This window comes from Hyperoodon ampullatus (genome assembly GCF_949752795.1).
Source record: "Hyperoodon ampullatus genome assembly, chromosome: 9".
Classification (NCBI taxonomy): domain Eukaryota; kingdom Metazoa; phylum Chordata; class Mammalia; order Artiodactyla; family Ziphiidae; genus Hyperoodon; species Hyperoodon ampullatus.
The window spans coordinates 8543095-8557176 of record NC_136922.1 but is presented as its reverse complement, the minus strand read 5'-3'; positions in this window follow the sequence as shown (position 1 = coordinate 8557176).

Below are 14082 nucleotides of genomic sequence, written 5' to 3'. Positions count from 1 at the left end.
TTATTATTAAAAATTGGATTTATAACATTAGCTTATCAATTGCTGAAGTCAGAGAAATCTAGTAGAGGCATAGGAATATGAAAAGAAGAACTAAAACTGTTTGCAGATGGTGTGATCATGCATGTAAAAACCCAAGAAAACCAAAAGAAATATTACAAAAAAAATAAAACTAGCATGTAAAACTGACATACCAAAATAATTACATTCTTATATGTGAATGATAGAAAAATCAGAAGATATAATAGGAGAGAAAAACCTATTCAAAACAGATTTTTCAAAAATATTTATGATGAAAGGTAACAAAATATAAATATCTAAATGGGGATAACTTGGAACATTTCTGAAAAACACAAAAGTAGGCTTGAACAAGCTGAAAGACCATGTTTTGGGGGAAGAACACTCAACATCATGTGTTCAATTCTACCTTAGTTGATATGTAAATTTAACATGATCTTAATAAAAATGCCACCCGTTTTAGTATAGCAAATACCATTTTTATTTACCCCTCTTATACCCAAACTTCATTTCCCCCTTTCTCTTATACACTAATACATTTGATCATGTTCTAAACTTTTAATTCCAAAATATATCTCAATTCCATCACTGCTTTCCTTCTCTAATGCCAGCATATAAATCTAAATCGTCATATTGTGTTTGGACTTTTGTGGTAGCCTCCTAAGTGGCTCTCCTGTGTCTTCTCTTGCTTCCCTCAATCCTTTCTCCACAAAGCAGCAAGAGTAATTTTTTCAGAAATATAAATCACATTTTGTTCCACTTTATGCCTTCAAAGGGCTTGTCATTGCAGTTATAACCAAATATCTGACCTTTCCCTAGCTCTTCATCTTCATCTCATAATTCAGGATGATGTGTACGTGTCATTCTCTGGGTCATGATTCCTGTATATAGATATTGTTGGTCATAAGATAGAAAAAAGAAAACACAATATAAATACCACCACCACATAACTAAACAAGTCAATTTTTTATGTGTCTAGTGACATCAGTACACAAAGAAGCATGATATTGTGAAAAAGGTCTTGAAAAGAGAGATTGTGTAAGGGAAAGTGTAGTTATTGGCTAAAATAAGAGGATAATTTGTGGATTTTAATTAAAAATGACAATCCCCACATCCCTCTGAAATGTTTTTAATAAGAACTAAATATAAGTAGTAAGTAAGTAGTAAATATAAGTAGTAAGTAAGTCTTGAAAAGAGAGATTGTGTAAGGGAAAGTGTAGTTATTGGCTAAAATAAAAGGATAATTTGTGGATTTTAATTAAAAATGACAATCCCCACATCCCTCTGAAATGTTTTTAATAAGAACTAAATATAAGCAGTAAATAAAATAAAACATCCTTACATTCAGTAAATAAAATAAAACATCCTTACATTCAAAGGAAATCCTGTTTTTCTGAAGCATCAGGAAAATCTGATTTAAATTGGCATGATCAATAAGGAACTCTCTCTACTCACATATGTGCATATGCAGATCAAGAAATGGCTGAATCACAGTTTCTGAGTCTGCCAACCTCATTCTCACACTGCTGAGTTCAGAGCCTCAAATGTTTACACAATATGTAGAGGACAAGGAAGGAAGATGCTACTTCTTCCGATCATTCTCATTTAGCAGAAAGAAAATTCTTTCTTGGAAGCCTCTCTCGACTATTTTCTTACATCTCCTAGATCCAAACTTGGCTCACATGTCCTCAAAGAATGCCATGTATTCTTTCACTTAGCCTAATTTCCCTAGCCAGTCATTGGTCATAGATATAAGGATGATTGGTGCTTACCCTTAAACTAATGAAGCTCCCTCTGAGAGCCCAGGATAGAGGCAGTTTCACCTGATACACAAAAGCTGCAAGGATGAGGCATGAGAGATTAAGCATTTTGGGAAGAAAAATAGAAGCTGATTTGGAAACCAACATTTTTCTGTGAAGTCTGTATTAATAAAATCCAACTTCTGATTTTCAACATCATAATCTCTTTCCACACATCCCACTGCTAGTCCACTTAGGTTCATGTTTGTTTGATATTTCATAATTATCTCATCCATTCTAGTGAGCCTTCCTGTTAAAATATTCCCAAATGTTCTGTGAAAATTCATGCAAGACTAACTCATAAAAAAGTCACAGAAATGACAGCTTTGAAACTCAGTAACCTATTGCACTTTCATAGGGATGGATAATCAGAAACTATTTGAGGAGTAAGCATTCAGTCACAAGGGTTGAAAGAACAAGGACTATAAAGCAGGGATGACAACTGTCCAGAGATTATTCCAGCCCCAATTGTTTCCTGAGTATTTTGCCATATCTGTTTGCAAAGCACTAATTGGCATTGTTTAGAGGAGATGAATCATTTGCCTTCCTCTTGGCAGCTTTAAAATGACAAAACAAATTTCCTGCAAGATCTTGTTTTTCTCTAAGTTTATTTCTTGCTGAAACTAAATGTCTATTCATATTTTTTTTGTCATGATAGGTCTTAAAACAATGCCCAAACAATGACTTCTGAAATATCATCTGTAAAACACAACCGAGTTTTTCTAAATACTTGAAGTTATTCATGACATTTATCTCCAGATGATAATTTATCTTCAGTTTCCTAGCATGTCATAGTATCTTTTAAAGCCATAATGCTGAGTTCTTCTATATAAATAATTGACCTTGCTTGGAAACTAGCCAATTGAATATAGCAAGATTTGGTGTTTTTCAAGCTTTAAAATATCCACTGTATTAAAACTAAAAACAAACAAATGAACAAAAAACCGTGATTTAGGATAATATTAAACACTTCCTGGGCAACAATTATCTGTTAGGCATAGTATAAAGAATTCACAGAATATAAATATAGGCGGTTATTCATTTATATCCTTATATCACAACATATTGGATAAAATGCGTTGTGTCTCAATGAAATGATTCAGTAAAGTTTGCTTTGTTTCTGTCTTTGTTGGTAGGAAAGTGGTTTTACATTGAGATAGTTCCTATGTATGGGACTTACCCTATAAAACACAGCATCAGTAAGGAGGTAACTCTGAATGATTTTTTTTTTTTGAGTGGTGCTTGTTTTTTTTTTTTTTTTAAGTAAACTTGTACACTTTTTGCAACTAAAATAAATAAAATTGAAATGTGAAAAAAGTCCATAAATTGATAATAAATGTGAGGAGTAATGAATAAATTCTCTGAAGATATGGAAAAATAATTATTAATATCTTTGGTTGCTAAGGACAAGAGGTAATATTTGAGTTGGATTTTGCAGGATGAATAAGAATTTACTAAGCATAAAGGAGAAATTTGGGGTTGGGGAAGATTATGCAAGATTATGTTGGTTATTAATATAACTAGAAATCTCTTGTGTGAAAGAAAAAACTTAGGGTTAATTAATAGAAATCGAATGTGTGAAGTCAGTGAATTCACGGGAACATATCTCCAAGACGTTATAGAAAAGCAGGTAAGAAGACACATAACTCAATCTGACACAATGGAAAAAAGGGTATAAGTGAGGCCAGCCAACCGTACCTCAAGGAAGCTGAAGGGAGGCATTTGGAAGGAGAGAAAGCAGTAAATAGCAGAGTAAATCATTAGGGGGATGGATTGGGGCTTGAATGAAAATTTAATATTGTGCCCCAGTATCCAGAAACACTTAGGGTTCTGCAAGCCTGTTGTTATGAAAGAAAACACAAGCTTCCAAGATGACTGTTTATAGGGAAGATGAAAAAATAGAGAACAAGCATGTTTTGATCCTATCCATGAAGTAATGCTATACCAAAATTATTCAGAGTCTAGATTGAATTTTCCTTTGAAGACCTTTTTTTAAAAATAAAAATAAAAATTTTTTTAAATGAATTTTGTTTTCATAAAATTCAACCACAGAGAAGTATGACCAATAGCAGACTTGAGTATTCATCTATATATCAACAGATTTAGCAGTTATTTTAGAAAATAAGAATATAATTCTTATTTGTGAGAAAACCTGCTATAGTAAAACACCAAGAAGATCACAAAACTATAATTATATTTTTTCAAGCCTATAAAGGTTTGTAATAGGCTTATGGCATATAATCTGTTTCTATTCATTTCCTTGTCAAATGCAATGTGCCTGAACTCATGTACACACATTCTTTTCATAAATTACAAACAAAATATTATTTTAAAAACTTAGGAAGGGGCTTCCCTGGTGGCGCAGTTGTTGAGAGTCTGCCTGCCGATGCAGGGGACACGGGTTCGTGCCCCCGTCCGGGAGGATCCCACATGCCGCGGAGCGGCTAGGTCCGTGGGCCTTGGCTGCTTTGCCTGCGCATCCGGAGCCTGTGCTCCGCGGCGGAAGAGGCCACGGCACTGAGAGGCCCGCGTATCACACACACAAAAAAAAACCCCCAAAAAAAAAACACCTAGGAAGGTGTGAATAACTTGTTGACATATTGCAGTTAGAAGTGTACCTCACTGCTTATACCCTTGGTGTTAAACTAGTCATAACTTAGCTTTTATAGATGAAACACTTTTGTGCCTGCAGGAGAAGTTCCCTGAATAAGCTTCAGTTGATTACTGAAACATATATGAGCGAATAGCAAAATGTAGCATATACCAAATTGCAGAATAAATGTGCCACCTTTAGTCTTTGGTGATATTTATTATTTTGCATTTACCAAAATACTTGGTATTTTATTAAATTCAGAGTTTTTAAACAACCACCTAGACATTAGCTATTCTCTAGCTATTTATGACAGGTTGATCCAATACATCTTTGCCTGGCATATGCCTTCCTAGAAAAAATATATGAGGTTAGATGGGTGAATCTACTAAAGATAAATCAGTGACGTGGTGATGATCTGCTTTGTTAACTACTTAAACCCCTTCAAATGTGTTTTCATACTCAAATGCCTGAAAACTATTGCAGAATTAAAATGTAAGTGAAATAATCTTTCTTTAGAAAAATTAATTCAAATATTATAAAATTATTTTTCCTTTATATGGACAACCCTTCCAACACATTTATAACATATCATTTACCAAATATTTCATATAAGTATGTTTTGGCATAAAGTTATAAAGAAACTGCTTTTACCCTCCTCAGACCTCACTCCAAATTAGCTCATTTCACTTTGGAAAAAACCTTGAATTCTGACATACATTATATTTTTCTTTCTTAAATTTAAATAATAGTGTTGAATACATTTTTATGAGCTCTCTCAGGATTTTGAGTTTGGAAAAAAGGAATATAAGGTATCTCACAGAAAATGTCCTTAATAGTTTCTGCAGTTTGGGGATCTTAAGTAAAATGGAAAGAGTTTGGAGACACAGTCATCTATGTGCACCATTCTTCGTTCAACCGATAGAATTCTGATGCATAGTTTTAAATGCCTTAGTTCAGTTTAGATGCAGTAGTTTGCCATAAAGGAAATGTGGGGGAACCATAATTTAGTTAATATACTTCTGTAATTTAAATTTGACTTAACATTCAATACTGAGTTTCCTAGAAACTAATACAAGCATTGGAAAAATTGGAAACTTTCAACATAGTAGCCCTACTCTATACTTTGAATCCAACTGAATTTTTTAAATCTAATTTTTATTTTATATTAAAGTATAGTTGATTTACAATGTTGTGTTAATTTCAGGTGTACAGCAAAGTGATTCAGTTATACATATACATATATCCATTCTTTTTCTGATTCTTTTCCCACATAGGTTATTACAGAATATTGAGTAGAGTTCCCTGTGCTATACAGTCAGTCCTTGATTATCTATTTTGTACATAGTAGTGTGTATATGTTAAGCCCAACCTCCTAATTTATCCCCCCTCTTTCTCCTTTGATAACCATAAGTTTGTTTTCTAAGTCTGTGAGTCTGCTTCTCTTTTGTAAATAAGTTCATTTGTAATATCCTTTTAGATTCCCCATCTAAGTAATATCATATGCTATTTGTCTTTCTCTGTCTGACTTACTTCACTCTGTATGATCATCTCCAGGTCCATCCATGTTGCTGCAAATGGCATTATTTCATTCTTTTTAATGGCTGAGTAATATTCCATTGTATATATGTGCCACATCTTCTTTATCCATTCATCTGTCGATGGACATTTAGGATGCTTCCATGTCTTGGCTATTGTAAACAGTGCTGCAGTGAACACTGGGGTACATGTATCCTTTTGAACCATGTTTTTCTCCAGATATATGCCCAGGAGTGGGATTGCTGGATCATATGGTAGTTCTATTTTTAGTTTTTTAAGGAACCTCCATACTATTCTCCATAGAGGTTGGACCAGTTTACATTCCCACAAACAGTGTAGGAGGGTTCCCTTTTCTCCACACCCTCTCCAGCATTTATTGTTTGTAGACTTGAAACCAGCAGTCACTTACTCCAGAGTACAAGGTCATAGGACACAGATGCAGTTTAGGTGTGCACCTGAGCCAAATTCAAGATGGTAGCCTATCAGAGAATGTGAAGATGAACAAGAATATTAAAGACACAATCTCTTTTCAGAGTATCAGTGTGGCAGAGTAGAGGGAGTAAGGCTTGGATGGCAACCAACTCTGCAGCTGTGAATGACAGTTACATGGGTGGGGATAAATCCTAAAACAAAGCACACACACACATACAATCACACATAAGGAAAGTAATAGAGAACTATAAGAGAAGAGACTTTTCCAAGGGCAGAGTACCCAGTAGAGCTAGTAAGAAAATGATCAGAATACCATGTCTAAATCCAAGCCTCATGCTGACTCTGCAAAGTCCCCTGGCCTCTCTCCAACACTAAACTTTAATTAATAGCTGGTGTGGAATGAATGCCCCCATTTCAAAGCAGAGTAATAATTAAAAAGAAACTAACATGGGACTATTGCTGTTTCCCTCACCAGCATCCATTTCCTTATTTCCAAATGCTACCCTGCATTTTTCTGTCCCTCCCAATGGAGCTCCCACATTAGCAGAAGGCAGTATTACCTTCTCAGTGATAGGTTCAGTAAATGTCCTATGCAGTTATCACATGCTCTTCTTCTAACAACACCAACTGGTTCAGCAATGGGCATGTGGCACAATTTGAATCACTGATATGCAAAGAGAAGTTTGATAGGGGTATTGGGGGAATGTTATCTTTCTCCTGAGAGATTGCTGCTAAGGGAGAAAAGAGCTGTTCCTCTTCCTCTGGACATTATGATTTTATATAGATGTGAAGTCTGGAACTGTTTTAGCCATTTCCAGGCACAAGGATAAAGGTGATAATTGGAAAAATTGTAATTTAACCAATACTGTAGCATGTTCTACATCTGCCTTTCTACTTATATCAGCGATTTCTAGTGCAGAATATTTCGGGAAATACAGCATTCATGAATATATCCTCTTTTGGCAATAATAATTGATAATGAATTCCAGCCAAAACAAAAGAGACAGAAAGAAAGAAAGAAAGAAAGAAAGAAAGAAAGAAAGAAAGAAAGAAAAAGAGAAAGGGAAAAACCATGTTAAGTGGAAGTATGGTAAGGCTTGAATAAGAATTTAATTCATTTAAATATAGACATAGAACCAGTGGAAAGGCAAACATTAGGAATAAGAATGTTAAAGAAAGATGAAAGAAGCATTCAAAAATTCTAACAAAAATATGAAACAGACCTAAGATCAGGTATATCTGTCATTACAATAAAATAATAATTAAATAATGAAAATTATTTCACATTGAATCAAATAACAAAGACAAATTTTATACATTGGAAAGTAATAATTTACCTTTTCTTCGAGAGTGCAGGCATATTAACAAAAATTGGCCACATTTTAAAGCAGGAAAGAAATCTTGACTAATTTCAAAAAGTGGACATATCATTTGTGGTTAAAATGAACTAAAACTAGGAATTAAAATAAAAAATACAAATAGTAAAAAACAGTAAGGGACTTCCCTGATGGTCCAGTGGTTAAGACTCCATGCTTCCCCTGCAGGGGGCACAGGTTCTACTATCCCTGGTCAGGGAACAACTGAGATCCTGCATGCTGCTCAGTGCAGCCAAAAAATAAAAAAAATAAGAAACAAAAAAACACTCAATTATACACTTTGAAAGGGTGAATTATATACTATGTGGATTACATCTCAATAAAGTTTTAAAAAACTCAATATCAAATGGGCAAGCTGAAAATAAAGATAATTTTTTAAATAAAAATAGAAACAAATGGCATAATAAATAAAAATAATTACAAGGAATATACTGTATATTAGAACTTGCAGCATATAGTTCAAAAGTGCTCATAAGAAAATATAGAGATCTAGTAGCTGCATTACTAACAAAGTATATGAAAATAATTGATGTGAATATTCAACAGAAGTAGATAGAAAATTACTGTAAGGAAAGGTATCAGAAGGATTTAACAGTGACAGACACAGGAATTAAGAATTAGAAAACAGAAAAGTGGTAGAACTAATAAATAATAATAATAAACAGTTTATTAAATAAACTAGTGAAATAAATTAACCTCTAGCTAACCTAATATTTTAAAAAATCATATATAGACATATAAATAATAAGGAAATAACCATATATATAATATTTAAAGTAGTAAGAATACTTCAGTCATTCTACAAAAACTATAGAAAACAACTGAAAAACTGTATGAAACATAATTTTTCAGGAAACTACAAACTTTAATCAGATCATCTTTATGAACCCAAGATGAAAAATTATTTACAACATTTAAGTGGATGAGGATTCACTGAACACATGCCATTCTTTTTTTATCAATTGTAAAATATGATCACAGAGCAGGAACTATTTGTTAGGGGATGGATGAATATCTGGAATATCCTTCATTTTTTAAAAAAAAATTATTTATTTATTTATTTGTTTGTTTATTTTTGGCTGCATTGGGTCTGCGTTGCTGCGCACGGGCGTTCTCCAGTTGTGGTGAGTGGGGGGCTTCTCTTGTTGCGGAGCACAGGCTCTAGGCACATGGGCTTCAGTAGTTGTGGCATGTGGGCTCTGTAGTTGTGGCTCACGGGCTCTAAAGTGCAGGCTCAGTAGTTGTGGCACACGAGCTTAGTTCCTCCATGACATGTGAGATCTTCTCAGACTAGGGCTCGAAACTGTGTCCTCTGCATTGGCAGGTGGATTCTCAACCACTGCGCCACTAGGGAAGCCCCTGAAATATCCTTAATTTTTAAAAACGATTTGCTCCAAAGCTGAAAGAAGTAGAACCATTAACAAATGTGTGTTTTTTTAAACTACAAAATTGTCTACTCTTACAAAGGACAAAGATTTTCAGATTGGTGAAAGAAAATTCTCTAAATATAAAGCAAGGACCTAATATGAAGTGACTATAATAGGAAAAGAAATTAATATACAAGAATAACTTAATAGTAAAATTTTTTTTCCAAAATAATTTGTTTAATATAGAATTATTTCTTAAAATTTTGGTAGAATTTATCTGTAAAGGATTCTGTTTTTACTTCAATTTCTTAAATTTTATTAATCTAATCATATTTTCTATTTCTACTTGGAACACTTTTGGCATTTTTTATCTTTCTAGTATTTTCCATTTCATTCAGTTTTTCAAATGTATTAACTGGTTCATAATCCTTCCTTTGTTTTTTTAAAATGTGTGTCTCAACAAGTTATATAATAATATGTTTTAAGTGAGGATTTCTTTCACAGTAAAAATACTAGGTTTGGGGGCTACAGCTTCCAACAAATTATTAAAATATTTCCCAGCAAAAATTGCCATAAAATGCTAAGTAAATTATAAACAATCCCTTTTAAAGTATTTCTGAGTTGGTAATGAAACAATAAAGAAGAAATCTATATGAGCGGAAATACTGACTAAAGTATGTCTTTGCTAAGTTAAGTATTCATGCTAAAATTTCTGGGGTAACCACTGGAAGAACAGAAGTAGATTATGTAGCTTCCAAAGTATTAGAAAAAAACAAGTAAAGGAAAAAATGGTCAATCCAAAAGAAAACAATAGAAAAAGAAAGAAAATAGAAAAAGCAGGAAAAAGGAGAAACACAAACTAACATATTAGGTATGAACTGAATGACATGAGTAGTCATTATTAGTATAAATGGACTAAACACTTCAGTTAATAGTTAAAAATTGTATTAAGGCTTTTAAGAAAAATACCCATAACAATAGGCATGATTAAAACAAAAGGAAGAAGAAATGTTGAAACCAAAATTATATAAAAAAGAAAATACTACAGAAAAGTCCTAGGTTACAATTTTATTAGATGAAGTAATTTAAAATTTTTTTATTTTATTTTTATTTTATTTATTTTTTTTATCTTTTGGCCGTGTGGCATATGGGATCTTAGTTCCCCAATCAGGGATCAAACCCACACCCCCTGCATTGGAAGCGCAGAGTCTTAACTACTAGACAGCCAGAGAAGTCCCTAGATGAAGTAATTCTGAGGCTTAAATTATTATGAGAGATAACAAAAGAAAGGGTAACTATGTAGTGCTATAAGGTTTAGTTGAACAGGAAAATGTAATATTTTATGTATGGTAAAATGATTTCAAAATAATTTAAAAGTACTACAAGGAAAAATTGAGATATTCATAGTAGCAGAAGACTTTAATGAACTTTTAAGAAAAAGATGGCTAAATCTGTTTTTAGAAATATCAGCAAAGATAGAAAATATTTAAACAGTTAAACTTCATCTAATGGCTACATATCAATCCTGTATTCAAAAGCTGGAAAATACACATCAGGGACATATAATTATATGTTTTTAATGCAATTGAAAAAAAAATTTTTAACTCTAAAATCCAACTTGAGGAGTTAGAAAAAGAACAGCAGAATAAGCCCAAAAGATGTAGAAAAAAGGAAATAGTAAAGATAAACATGGTGGGACTTTGACTTCTCTGGCGGTTCAGTGGTTAAGACTCCATGCTTCCAAAGCAGTGGGCACCAGTTGGATCCCTGATCGGGGAACTAAGATCCCACATGCCACGCAACGCGGCCAAAAAAAAAAAAAAAAGGTAATTAATTCTGAAAAGAAGATAAAAATAAGCATAAAAGCTAATAGGTGATACTTCAAAATGATTAACAAATTTGATAAATACCTCAAAACAGATCAGGAAAAGAGATAAATATATTAAACTGTATAATATATTAATACTGAATAAATGGAATAATATATTAGGAATAAATAAATAATAAATAGAATAATATATTAGGAATAAATAAATAAATTAGAGAAACAATCAATAATTTAGAGCCTTTGCATTAAAAAAACAGTGGATCAGGAATACATTACAGCTGAGCTACACCAAATATTTAAGAAACAGTTAATTACAGCCTTATACAAACTCTTTCAGAGAATTGAAGAATTATCTCTTAATGGTTTTGTGAAGTATGATAAATTAAATTCTAACAAATCTTCCTAAATATCCCATGCTCTAATCCCTGGAAACTGAGATGTAATTAAGGTACTGCTTGCCCTTAAAATAATAACACTGCTTTGAATTATTCAGATGGGCCCATGTCATGACATAAGCTCTTAAAAACAGAAGTGGAAGTCAGGGAGAGCCAACAGAAGAGGAAGTCTGATTTGAAGCACTTGAAGGATTTAGTGAGCTGTTGCCAGCTTTGAAGATGGAGGGGGCCATGAATCAAAGAAACAATGAGAATGGCTTCTGGCTCACAGCCCAGAAGAAAATGGGGGCTTTAGTCCTACAACCACATGAGAAGGAAATGAATTCTGCAACCACCTGAATTAGTCTGAAAGCGGATTCTACTCCAGAGCCTCCAGATAAAAGCCCAGGCTGGCTGACACTTTGATTTTCATCCAGTGAAAACCAGGGCAGAGAATCCAGTACTATCATTCCTAAACTACTGATCTATAGACGTGAGATGATAAATTTGTATTGTTTTAAGCTCTGGTCTAGGCCCACCCTGAGGCAAAGCCATGAAAAAATTAAAAAACAAATAAGGAATTCACACCCAGATAGGTTGTTTCTCCAAGTTTGGATTCCCCTTCCCAGTCTGCCTGATTTTGTTTATTTTTCAGAGTCCTCAGGTAGTCGTTATCTGTATTTTATAGAGAGTTTTTCATTATAATCAGTGGAAAACACAGGCTCTACTGCGCTTAGTCCATCTTGGTCAGAACTGAAAACCATTCTGTCTCTTCCTACTAAATGCCTGTTGGACCTTCTCGTTCAGTTCTTGATGTATCTTAATTTCTCTTCAATGTTTCCCATATCTTTATTTCTCTAAATTGAAAATTCTGGTTAATTTATTCAGATATATCTTCGAGTCATAAATTTCCTCTTTGACTGATATAAACACGCTTTTTACCCTATTCTTTAGATTTAAAATATCACCAATAATATTTTGCATTTCTAAGAGATTTCATTTATTTTTTAACTACCTGATTATACCTGATTTTCATCTAATCTTTGAGATTCCATCGTTTGTTTATTTAAACATTTTTACTTATTCTATATTCTGTAGCTGCCACTTCTAATGTATGTAGTATGTGAGTGTCTGAATCTGTTACTTATTTCTTTTCTGACTCTCACTTGTGGTGGCTTGCCCCTTCATGTGGTTGGTGATTTTTGATTATGAGTTTATTGGCTGATCTGATCTGTAAGAAATCTTGATCTTAATTAAGTCAAGAAGGTTTTTGCTGCTGGCAGGAACCAGGGAATGTCACCAACCTGGGATGACTGTACAGTTCTCCAAAGGTCTTACCTCAATATAAGAAGAAAATATTTTCAGCCATTTTACGATTGCCCTAGGCCCAGCATCTGGTTCACAGTGTTGATATTAGCTTCCAACCTCATGGAATCCTTGCTTTTCTAATCTATTTGCTGCTCCCAGCCTGAGCCCCAAATTACAGATTTCTCTTTTTTTCCACTCTTTTTATTTGTGTTTGTTTGTTTTACCAGGAGGGGAAATTCTTGAAGAAATTCAGCAATCCATTAAAAAAGACTGTATCATATCAAGGATCTAATTGTTCCATACAGAAAAGTCTCTCTGAGTAATTCATGTCATGTTGCTGAAAGTTAAGTTTTATCCAAGTGCCCTCTATCTTACAGAATTTTTCATCTGTCGTTTCTTCTCTTGTTTTTTGTTTTTTAATGTCTTTTGAATTTATACCTTTTATTTCCTTTACTTTCACTTAAAAATTGCTGTAGTGGGCCAGTGATAAATGAAAAAAATCATTCTGCCATTTTGAACCAGAGGGTCATTTTCTCTTTCATATATTTACTTTTTAGAAATTGTACCAGTGCACACACATGCACACACACAGACACAAATAATTGCATATGCTTCATTTTGAAGTTACCCTTAACTCATGAGTATTTACCGTTATTAAAATTATTTGAAAACATAAGGCTAATAATGGTGCAAAATCCATTTTAGAGCATCATAAATATTATTGTTGGATATTTAAGGGTTTTTCCCTCATTAAGTAGTATTTACTATAATAAATACTATGAATACCTTTGAGCAATAATCTTTGTGCTTATCACTTATTAATTTTTATTACATAATTCTCAATCACTTTCAAGAATGGTTGGGAAAAAAAATCCAGATTTCTACCAACAGAGTATAGTAATAGCTCTTTCACTGTATTCTCCCTAGCATTTATTTTTATTATTAAAAAAATGATCAGTCTAATAGTTTTTATATACATGTATACATATACATACATTTATGTATGTAGGTATGCTATGTGTGCATACATTATTTTATATTTCATTGCTTATGTTTCAAATTTTTTCTGAACTTTGGAGATTCTTATGTAAATTATTCATGTTTAGAGAGTATCCTAATTTCAATTTCTCACCATATATATAAATACAGTGCAGTTAGAAATACATATTATTGCATACAATGAGATTTTAAAAGTAAAAGTCTTCTTTTGGAAATATTATTAATAAATCAAATTGAAAATTGTCATTTGGCATCTGCTTTGTGCAGTAGAAACCTACATGTAAAATATATTCTTTCTGCTTTTGAGTCTTGTAAAATACATCAAGGCTAAACATAATAATAGAGCACATATGTCCAAATCGTCATGGAACACAAAGAAATGAGTGCCTAACTCAGACCGTGGAGTTTAAGAAAAGCTTTGAGCAAAATAGAGCGTTTATTTATTCTAGGTTATA